We start from the raw sequence: 10,000 nt of genomic DNA, 5'->3' as shown, positions 1-10,000 counted from the left end.
ATGGCACAAATATGCATACTATGGGTGTGAATGCCATAAGCTAAACTTCAGGGATTCCCCGGCAAATAAGTGCTAAAACAACTTATTTTTGTATTACCTGGTGAATGCTTTCAGGAGCACATAAGGCTGTCAGTAAACCAGGAAACTTTGTTCGAAAGACACCAGTCAGAGTGTCTGATCAAATAAGAATCATTTAGTGCTCTTAACTCTATGCTTTAAATATTTACAATCTCTGCACTTTATTCTGATGTTAAAATCATCAGTTCCATCTGAATTCCTGCCTCAGTGAAAAATTATGAAAAACAATGCCTGCTCCCATGTCATAAGTACACTCTTAGCACATACAAAAATACCAATCATCGAATAGATACGTCCTTTGCTGCGAAGCATCACTGACTGAAAAAGCTCACAAAGCCCTGAATAGTCAATAGCCAATACTCATAACCCTCGTTTTCTCATGCTCTAAGCACACAGTGCAGAAACGTGCAGTTGCATACAGAAGTACAAACTATGCGTTCTATCTCCATGCTGGTCTAGGCTGTGAGGAAATTAGATGACATTAGATTAGAGTGTACATTAGAGAGTACACTTGGTATCAAAAGTTTACATGGCGTGCCAGCTGTGAAAAACTTCAATTTTATGGAAGCTACTAGATATACCCTGAAATAAAAACCTGAAACTTGTGCATCAGGTGGGAACTCTGCATAGCCCATGCCATTTTCAGGCAATCTGCACAGGTTACACAGAAATAGTGTTTTTCTGAGACGTGCGCCCCAAAAACTTCTGAGAGTGTATGCATATGCAAGCAGATGAAGGGCAGTAACTATTTCTTATATTTGCTCTTTTTCTGTCTGTCAATAAAGAGTAACTTCTTGATTCTTCTAAATATGTTCCAGTTACGTACATCACAACAAATATTAACTCCCCAGGGATACTTTTGATATGCATGTCAAATGGCTGATGACTTGGAACGCAGTTTTTCTACAAGGCTAAGAAATATACATGAGAGCATCTCCATGATGTGGTGCAACTGCCATCGGGTCGCCTAGTTTTGCCACTGCTAGAACCACGAGTCTAATAGTGATAGCATTTCCTCACAATTAGTGCTGCATTTGTCAGCAAAGGTGCATTTTGAGGCTCAAAGTCATATTATGAAACTCTGAATATGTTTTCCATTTGTAAATGTGTGCAACCAACAAAAGTATACTAGAATGGCTGCAAATTAAAGACTGCAAGTAGAGTTAACAATCCAAATGATAATATGGCAAGTCCTGATGCAGCCAGAACACGTAAAATGTTACAGATGTGCTAAGATAAGGAACGTTCAGGTGCTATAAGCCTGGAGGATGGAACATGTTTAGTATGTGCCAATGATTAATTAGGACACCCTCAGGGTGATGTCACCACACCCTCACCTTCTAAATATAATGCTGGCTAGCATTTAGGTTGCTCGTGTCCTAGTTTCATCACTGCATGAATATTCTGTTTGTTTCAGTGCAATGCCAGCACAAGCCAGCTGAATATATGTTCCATATATATTGAGCATTAAGAATGAAGACACACTGTCAGTCTCGCAGTGGCACATATTCAAACAAATTAAACAATCAAGGCTCATTGAATTTGCATTAGTTGTATGTGGAAAATAAGCTGATTACAGTATATTTAATGCACAGTAGGTGTCAGGCACGGAACAGTACAGGAGGACGATAACAAAAATAAGAAATAAGCTAGATGCTATTGCAAGCATCAGACATCTCACAAAAAATAGAGAGATAGAACAAAGAGGCACATGATGATGTTAACCATGCAAGACAGGTAGTTGACCTCATGTGAATAATAACATTGTAACAACAAAGGAACAAGAGCAAAAAAAAACAGCTCCTGGGCCTGAATGTTTTAAGAGTAGGAGTGAATTAAAATGGCAAGCCAGTACTTATGTGGCAGTTTTAATGCCTCATGTGGTGCAAAGTCCACTTGCACATCATATCTACAGTCCCACTGTTAGAACCAACACTTATACAGCATAATATGATAAATTAAATTCTAAATTATTCACTAGGCACAGCCAAACTCCAAGTCATGATCCATGAGTATTAATGTCTTATGCAATATTGCAAAGACGAAACCATACAACCAAAAATTTGGTGTCTGCATTCCTTTAACAGAAATGAAGGCTATGAAAGAAACAGTGGGAGTATCTCATCTGTTTACTGGAACTAGCAGCAAAGTATCAAAGCGGATGAAAAAAAAACTCATATTGCAACCCTTAAGCACAGCAATGTGGTAAGACATGAGCTGAAGTGAAGTAACAGTCAGCACGCCTTGCAGGCAGTCTACTCTATGTGGTACCTTGAGGTACTTGAAGGCCAGCTTCTTAGTCTCCTCGTCGCCCTTCTCGCAGATAATGATGGGACGTCGATCGCGTGCAATGACCTGCAGCAAGAGCACAAGGGACAGTGCAAATGAAATGGTGAGACCAGGTATAAGACGTGTTTGACCAACTTGCTTCATTAAACTTGTGAGAAGCACTTATTCTAGCACTTTTGCATGGCACTGCAGCCAGCAATGTTCACTGTTACTCCCAGCTGTCTTTTTCAGTGCTAAGAGCAATCACACCCACATCACACATGATCGCTTTCAGTTGCACCATTTCAACACAATGCACAAATCAAACACCTTCAATTTTGCTGGCTACACGAGTTAATATTTGAAATTCACAGGCTATTTCATTACTAGCACAGGTCTGGCCAAAATAATATGAAGCAATGCTTGGTGTTTGAACTTTTCTCATGCATTCCACAGAAATAGAATCAAGGTTTGTTGGGGTTATATGTCAGCACACCAGTGACCTTTGCTAGCATTTTTATTAAGTACCTCCCAATTTTTCATAGTTAGCAGTAAAAGCAGTTTGATCAACAAAGCATGCTTTGTATTATTATATATGACTGCAACTGCACATGGCAGCGTACAATTATGGTTTATGGGGGTTTAACATCCCAAAGCGACTCAGGCTATGAGGGACGCCGTAGTGAAGGGCTCCGGAAATTTCAACCACCTGGGATTCTTTCATGTGCACTGACATCGCACAGCACACGGGCCTCTAGAATTTCGCCTCCATCGAAATTCGACCGCCGCGGCCAGGATTGAACCCGCGTCTTTCGGGCTGGCAGCCGAGCGCCATACAACTCAGCCACCGCGGCGGCGCAACATATAATTAACCACAATGCTGAGAGCACCTATATTTAACCTTTACTGTGGATGTGTGTAGTGATACCTAAATCCCTTAAAAAACACCTGTTTGTAAATAACCAGAAAAGATTTGGAATTGGTAGCTTGTGCTAAATATAATGTAATCCCAAAAATATTTCTCGGGTGTCAATGACAATGAAATTGAAGGTGTAGAAGGTAATATTTATTCTGGTTTTGTGACTTCCCTTAGCATGAGTCCCCCGCCCCTTATTTTTCCCGACGTTCTACTACCTTAATCAAGGGAGCAGAGATGAACCAGTGTATGTGCGTAGTACATGTCTGTTACACAGTATGCGTATATGATATGGTTCCTCGTGGACCCGTTGGAAACATGTGGCCACTATCAGCCTATTCCATGTTTCTGCTAACACTTCCTGCTCACGTTCCAGCTATATAGTTTCACGAGCAACACCCCATATACCAGCATTGCATCGCATCACAGAACACCCACCAAAAACCACTGGAAAACTGACAAAAACGGTGACAATAAAAATGTAGAAAAGGTGGTGCAAAGCTACATTTAACCAACCTCCAGCAAATGCCAGTGCATTTCTAACAGAGCTGTACTGTTCAGCAGAGTTAATATGATTTCTGTTGCACATAGTGGATTCAAGTTATAAATTTGTTGAACTGTTAGAAGTTAATGTGTTATTAAGAGAAATTGTAGGAGGATTTACATGTAATATTAGGAAGATTTTCTAGAAGACATCTGTGCAGTGATGCGCAGACATGTATGGTTGATGTACCAACATAGCTTCACAGGAGGCCGGCCCCACCCTGATTACGGTTGGAGGTTGACCACAGTTCAGATTATAAAATCCCAAAAAAGCTAGTACTATCAAGGAAGGAGAGCTGGAATGCCTTTCAGTCATGAGTGCTATATGCGGTGTAGGAAAGTAGGCTGGCTTTATGTTCATGGGTAAATATTTTACCTCCTTATTGCTTACCACGCACAAAGGGTAGTTCATGCACATAATGCTCATGCAGTGCAGAGTCTACGATTGCACATGACGCTTTCAAAATATATAGGACATTTCATGCCTAAAAAAAAAAGGATCACTTTTCAAAAACAAGATATAAAGATATGGACATTTCGAAATTCTATGGTGCACCTAAAAAGTGCTGTCTGGTGCTGTCACTTTTGTCTTGCACATGGTGGAATGATTTACTAAACGACACTGTAGCTGATTTTTTGTAGCACAGACAGTTCTGGATGATAAGAAAAACAATAATCCATAAATGTGTTTGATAAAAGAATAATGCTGCAGGTCTTTAGCCATTCATGGGGCTATAAACATACACAAGAATTTTCAGATTTTTCTTGGTGGCGAACATAATGGGTGTCCGAAATGATTGAACTATGGTTTTACAAGTATCAGCCAATGTGCTTTCGTAAGCCTAAGACCATAGCTCCTTAAATCGTAAGTGTGGGGCTTAACATCCTGAGGCAGGACAGGGGATATGAGGGACATCATAGTGGAGGGCACTGAATTGATTTAGACCACCTGAGGTTTTTAAATGCGCGCTGATATCGTATAGCACATGGGAAACTTTTGCATTACGCCTCCACCGAAATACAGCTGCCGCAACCGGGATCAAATCTGGGTCCTCCAGCTCAGTAGCCAGGCACCCTAAGCACCAAGTCATCATGGCAGGTCTCATACTGCCTTCTGGTGTCTACCCTGTGTCACAGTGTTATTAGCCAAACAAGTACCTGTAGTAGTAAACTCTCTTTATAAAATAGTCCCTTCCTTAGTGAAACCAACATATAGTAGATAAACTGTGCTCAGAGTTGTACAGCTGCCACTTCATCAGAGATTTCAACCGCTTGAAAGCTCAGACTTGTAGTGGCAACAACTATTGTCAGCTAACAATACCAACTATTTCAAATAATCTAAAGCAAAGTTTTCAATAAAGTGGCACATTTTATGGTAATAAAACTGAAGCAGCATTGTTAGCAGTTCCCTTGCATACCTAGGAGTGCCTCATTCATCCAGAGCCCAAATAAAGAAGATCAACTAAGCAGAAGGTGTACAAAGAGTTTCAAATGGAAAGCTCTACAGAATGAAAAACCTTGGTGATATTTTTGTGATGGCAGCATTATTCTGAACTTCTTTTTGTGTTTTGAACAAAGTGCACAAAGGTGAAATCTTCACAGCGTAAGTGCAGTCGCCACCAAAAGTAAGCATCATGCGTGTGCCCAGGAAATTAAATTGCATTGTCTCCCGACTAAGTCTCCTGAAAATGACGAGTAGATGAAGCATGCACACTTCCTCATAGGTTTTAGGTGATAGGATAGAGTGACTGTACTGATACAAAATTTTTTTTCTGCAGTCCTGCATCCAGTAAGCTTTTGTTGCCAACTGCACCTGTTATGAAACACCTGAGCTCCTGGCAGAGCTTGGTAATAAGCCACTATCACAGTGTTCTTAATTTGACAGATATACCGTAAAAACCCGCATATAATACAAGATTTTTTCCCATAATTAGCATCCTAAATTTCCGCCTCGTACTATTTGCAGATCCGAACAAAAATTTTCGAAGTTGCTCGAAGTTTGGGTTTCGTTATTGCGGCGTGGCTATGGCTTGGCTTCGCTACTCTCGACAAACAACGTCACGATGTCGTTTCTTTGTTGGTGATCCGTTGGGTGTGCCGGGGGGGTCGTGGTGTGCCGTGTGCCTGTTGACAACGCACGTGCTCGCATGTAAGCCACGCTTCGTGGAGTGGATGTCTTTTTGGGAGCAAGATGTCAGAGTCTTGAAAACAGTATATCGGCTGCTTTCAAGCAGAAAGTGATTTCAGCTGCGGAGAACATCGGCAACAGTGCGGCCAGGAGGCAGTCTGGTGTCGTCGAGGGAAGCATTCGTGGATGGCAACAACAGGAAGAAGCCCTTTTGCGTGCAGCAGAACGCGACGATCTTTTGCGGCCCGAAGAATTGCGCATTCCCAGAAATTCAATTTGGCCTGACGGAGTTGGTAAGGCAACAGCGAGCCGCAAATCTAGCTGTGAGCGTGGAGCTTATGCAGGCAAAAGCTAGAGAGCTTGCAAAAGAAAAAGGGATACTGTGCTTTCCTTCAAAGCGAGCAAGCACTGGTTCCATCGCTACATGTGCCGTGCAGGCTTTTCACTATGTGAGTGGACCTCGATTTCACAGAAGCTGCCCGAAGTGTTCGAAGAGCTGCTTGTGAATTTCCAGCGCCATATTATTTTTTTGCGCAAGTCAAAGAACTTTCTGTTGGACCAAATAGGCAATGCTGATCAGACGCTGGTTTACCTGGACATGCCATCGCCCCTCTTTGTGCACGAGAAGGGGTCTAAACAAGTTAGCGTGCGGTCCACTGACAACGAGAAGACGTGAGTTACAGTCATCGTGCGCGGCAGATGGCCGCAAGTTCTCCCGTTACGCGATCTTCAAGAAGAAAACATTGCCGAAAGGTGAAGAGCTGCAGAAAAATGTCATCCTGAGATGTCAAGAGAAAGGGTGGATGAATGAGGATCTAGTCTTGGACTGGGTAAAGTCCGTGTGTTGTAGGCGATGTGGTGCACTGTTGTCTCTGGCGTCCATCCTTGTGCTAAATGTGTTTCGTTGCCATTTGGCCGACTCGGTGAAGAGGCTGCTACGCGACTGCGGCACTGAACTCGTGATTCTGGGTGGGATGATGTCACAACTACAGCCCCTTGATGTTTGTGTAAACAAGCGCTTCAAGGACACAGTCAAGCATTGCTACGCAGAGTGGATACGCTCAGGTGAGCCTGCAGTGACGCCAACCGGGAGGCTGAAGCGGGCTTCGCCAGCCACGCTGTGCAAATGGATCACGGACGCGTGGGCGGCCATCCCAGAAGATCTTGTGCGTAGTTCCTTTAAGAAGTGCGGCATCTCGAACGCCCTCGATGGCACGGAAGATGAGTACATTTGGGATGATTTGGTGGACAAAGAAATATTTGAAGAAAGCACTGCTGAAGATGAAAGTGATTAAAGTGAAGTGTGGGATGTGATTTGAATAAATGTCTTCTCTGAGCTTTCGTCACTCGTATTATACGTGGGCAAATTTTTTTTTCCATTTCGAGTCTCTAAAACTTCACGCCTCATATTATATTCGGGTTCATTTTATACGCAGGTTTTTATGGTAGCTCTCATTAGCACATCCAAGCTGTCACACCACTGGTAACCTCCAATATTATGTGCATACTTCATTTGAGCTGTGGAAAAATAAAAATGTTCACAACAGAGCCATCTTTTCAGTAAACAGGCTATTTTGTTTCTCTCTGATGCTCTATACAGCTTTATAATTTAAGCTTTATGCATATTTACAGCTGCTGAGAGGTTTAATAATTCTTGACTTAACAATCAGCCCATTAGAAAATTAAATGGCTTTCTGGTTTTAGGGGGCTTAATGTCTCAAAGCAATTCAGGCTATGAGGCACCACCTGGGGTTCTTTAATGTGCACTGACATTGCACAGATAGCCTCTACTGAAATGTAATTGCCACAGCCAGGATCAAACTCATCTTTTGGTACATTAGCTGAGCATCATAACCACAGAGCCACCAAAGTAGCGGAAAATATACTGCTGTATGCACTGGGTGGTAAACTATAGGAAACCAGTCAGTTTCATTCGCAAGTGTATTTTTACTGTTCAGTGAAACAATGTTCAGTACAAAGAGTAAGGTAAACAGTTTGAAATGATATGTGCAGCTTAACTTTCAGTGCAGTACACCTCAAATTAAGCTAACTAGCAGTAATGAAAAAATTCTACAATACTGAAAATGTGTGACACCCGTTACCAAACTGAAAACTTGTTGAAAACTTCTCATGAACCAAGGGCAGCGAGCTTGCCAAAACAGCAAATGAGACACCATTTCAAAAATGCCAGCAGACATTACAGACTGCCTAATGAAGCAGTACAACAACATTACGACAGGAAGGGTTGCCAAGTAGCATCATTCTTGAGATGCACACAAGTATTTCTTCACATTACTTACATATACATAGGTCCTTATATTTCTGTGCAAAGCCAAAATTTCGCTGCTTTCATCCCTTGGAGGAAGTTTTGTACCTATTGGGTCAAACCAGATTCCTCTTGAAACTCTATTGAAAGTATTTTGCCACTGCAAGCATCCATAGCAAGGCAACGTATGAAAACAAGCAACGGAACTAAACTATTTTCATCAAGACCTCTACAATTATTCAGTGAGACAGTAAAATCCCAATACAATGAAATTCATGGGACATACAGAAAGTTTTGAGAAAGTGATAACTTAAAAGTATTGGTCCAAAACCGTGATTGATTGGACTAGATGACTCATTCTGCAGAGGTTTGGGAGCCTTCACAGTTTCAACATCAGTGCAGTGTTGAAATTTTTTCACTGAATTAGCAGCTGCACTGGGACCTTATTTTTGTGTTTTCCAGTAGTATTTCTACCACCTGAAGCTTCAAAGACGTTGCCAACTAATTTTTAAACAACGGGGAGTGTTCAAGCAACTAACTTAAAACTGGCAGTAAAAAAAAACAATTTCAGCCTCTCTTCCTTCCCCATGGCTACAAAACAAAATAAATTTCAATTACTAAACACTAAAAACCAACCACAAGTCGTTCTGAAAGTTTTACTTTCGGGATCTCTGCACGTGGTACAACAATCCACACACTATTGTTAAGTATCACTTTTGATGCGTCTCGAATAAAGGAATTACTAATACTAATAAAACCACATAAAAAAAAATGGAAGAGTTTTACTTTTGAAACCATGACAAAGTTGTCAATTTAGCTCACCTGCTGTAGAGCATTCATGCATTTGGGGAAAACTGGGTCCCGTGTGAGCACCATCATGACCGGCATAGCCTTGTCCACAAGGGTCAATGGGCCATGTTTCAGCTCTCCGGCAGGGATGCCCTCAGAGTGCATGTACATCAGCTCCTTAATTTTCTGAAATCGTAAGCAGAGACATATGTACTATCGCGCACAATATGAGCTGCAACGTGCGAGCTGTGGCAGGAACTCAGTTCACGAAGCATTGCAAGCCCAGTGGTGCTGAAAATTTATACATTTAGCGGTGGATGCAAAGCACAAGGTACACTGAATGGTTGTGCAAGCTTGATGCTATGTAAAGGAGCACTGATTTACTATAAAGAGAAAACCTCAGTTGGCTGACTTTGGTGCTGCAAGTCATATTGAGCACGATAGCGCATACCATAGACAGGAGTTTGTGCACATGATAGATCAAGCAAACTTTGATTTAGTCAGGGGCAGAAAAGGCTCTCACTCACTGACGGTATGAAAAAGGCTGTACAGCTGCACACAGTGCAGAGACTTAACTCAAAGATACAATGGCCAGAACACGTAACCAGTTCTGATCACTACTGGGCCATTAATGTTGTTTTGTCATTCTGCATAAGCAGCAAAAGCTGCGAACGTTAGTCATTTTTACTACCACCTCTGACATGCTTCAAGTGAAAAATGCAAAGCGTATCCAACTTGCAAGAACCTTCTGCTCCCAATTATGTTGCGATACTTCTGGCCCGAAATCAAACAAACACTTATTAAATCCCATTCACTTCCTTCTCCAGCTTTTCTTGCCAAAGTTTCACAATTATCCCGGATAAGTCCCACAGGTATGTTGGGAGACAAACTGTCTCTTGGAATGACTCAAGTTTTAACACCGATAATGGGCAATAGGCATTCCATGCAAAGCGGTATATTTCCCTTTCTTCTGCATGCACAGCTTACAGCAAGAAATACTACTATACTAACA

General features: G+C 41.8%; 1 pseudogene; it reads right to left on the bottom strand.

Annotated features, from left to right (window-relative positions):
• Nucleotides 1-2,252: 2,252 nt before the first annotated feature.
• On the bottom strand, nucleotides 2,253-9,174 carry LOC144112567 (glutamine--fructose-6-phosphate aminotransferase [isomerizing] 2 pseudogene; annotated as a pseudogene).
• Between the last annotated feature and the right edge of the window lie 826 nt (nucleotides 9,175-10,000).

Source organism: Amblyomma americanum, unplaced genomic scaffold (assembly GCF_052857255.1).
Source record: "Amblyomma americanum isolate KBUSLIRL-KWMA unplaced genomic scaffold, ASM5285725v1 scaffold_416, whole genome shotgun sequence".
Classification (NCBI taxonomy): domain Eukaryota; kingdom Metazoa; phylum Arthropoda; class Arachnida; order Ixodida; family Ixodidae; genus Amblyomma; species Amblyomma americanum.
The sequence above is the reverse complement of the archived record's forward strand: the minus strand, read 5'-3'. Positions and strand labels throughout refer to the sequence as shown.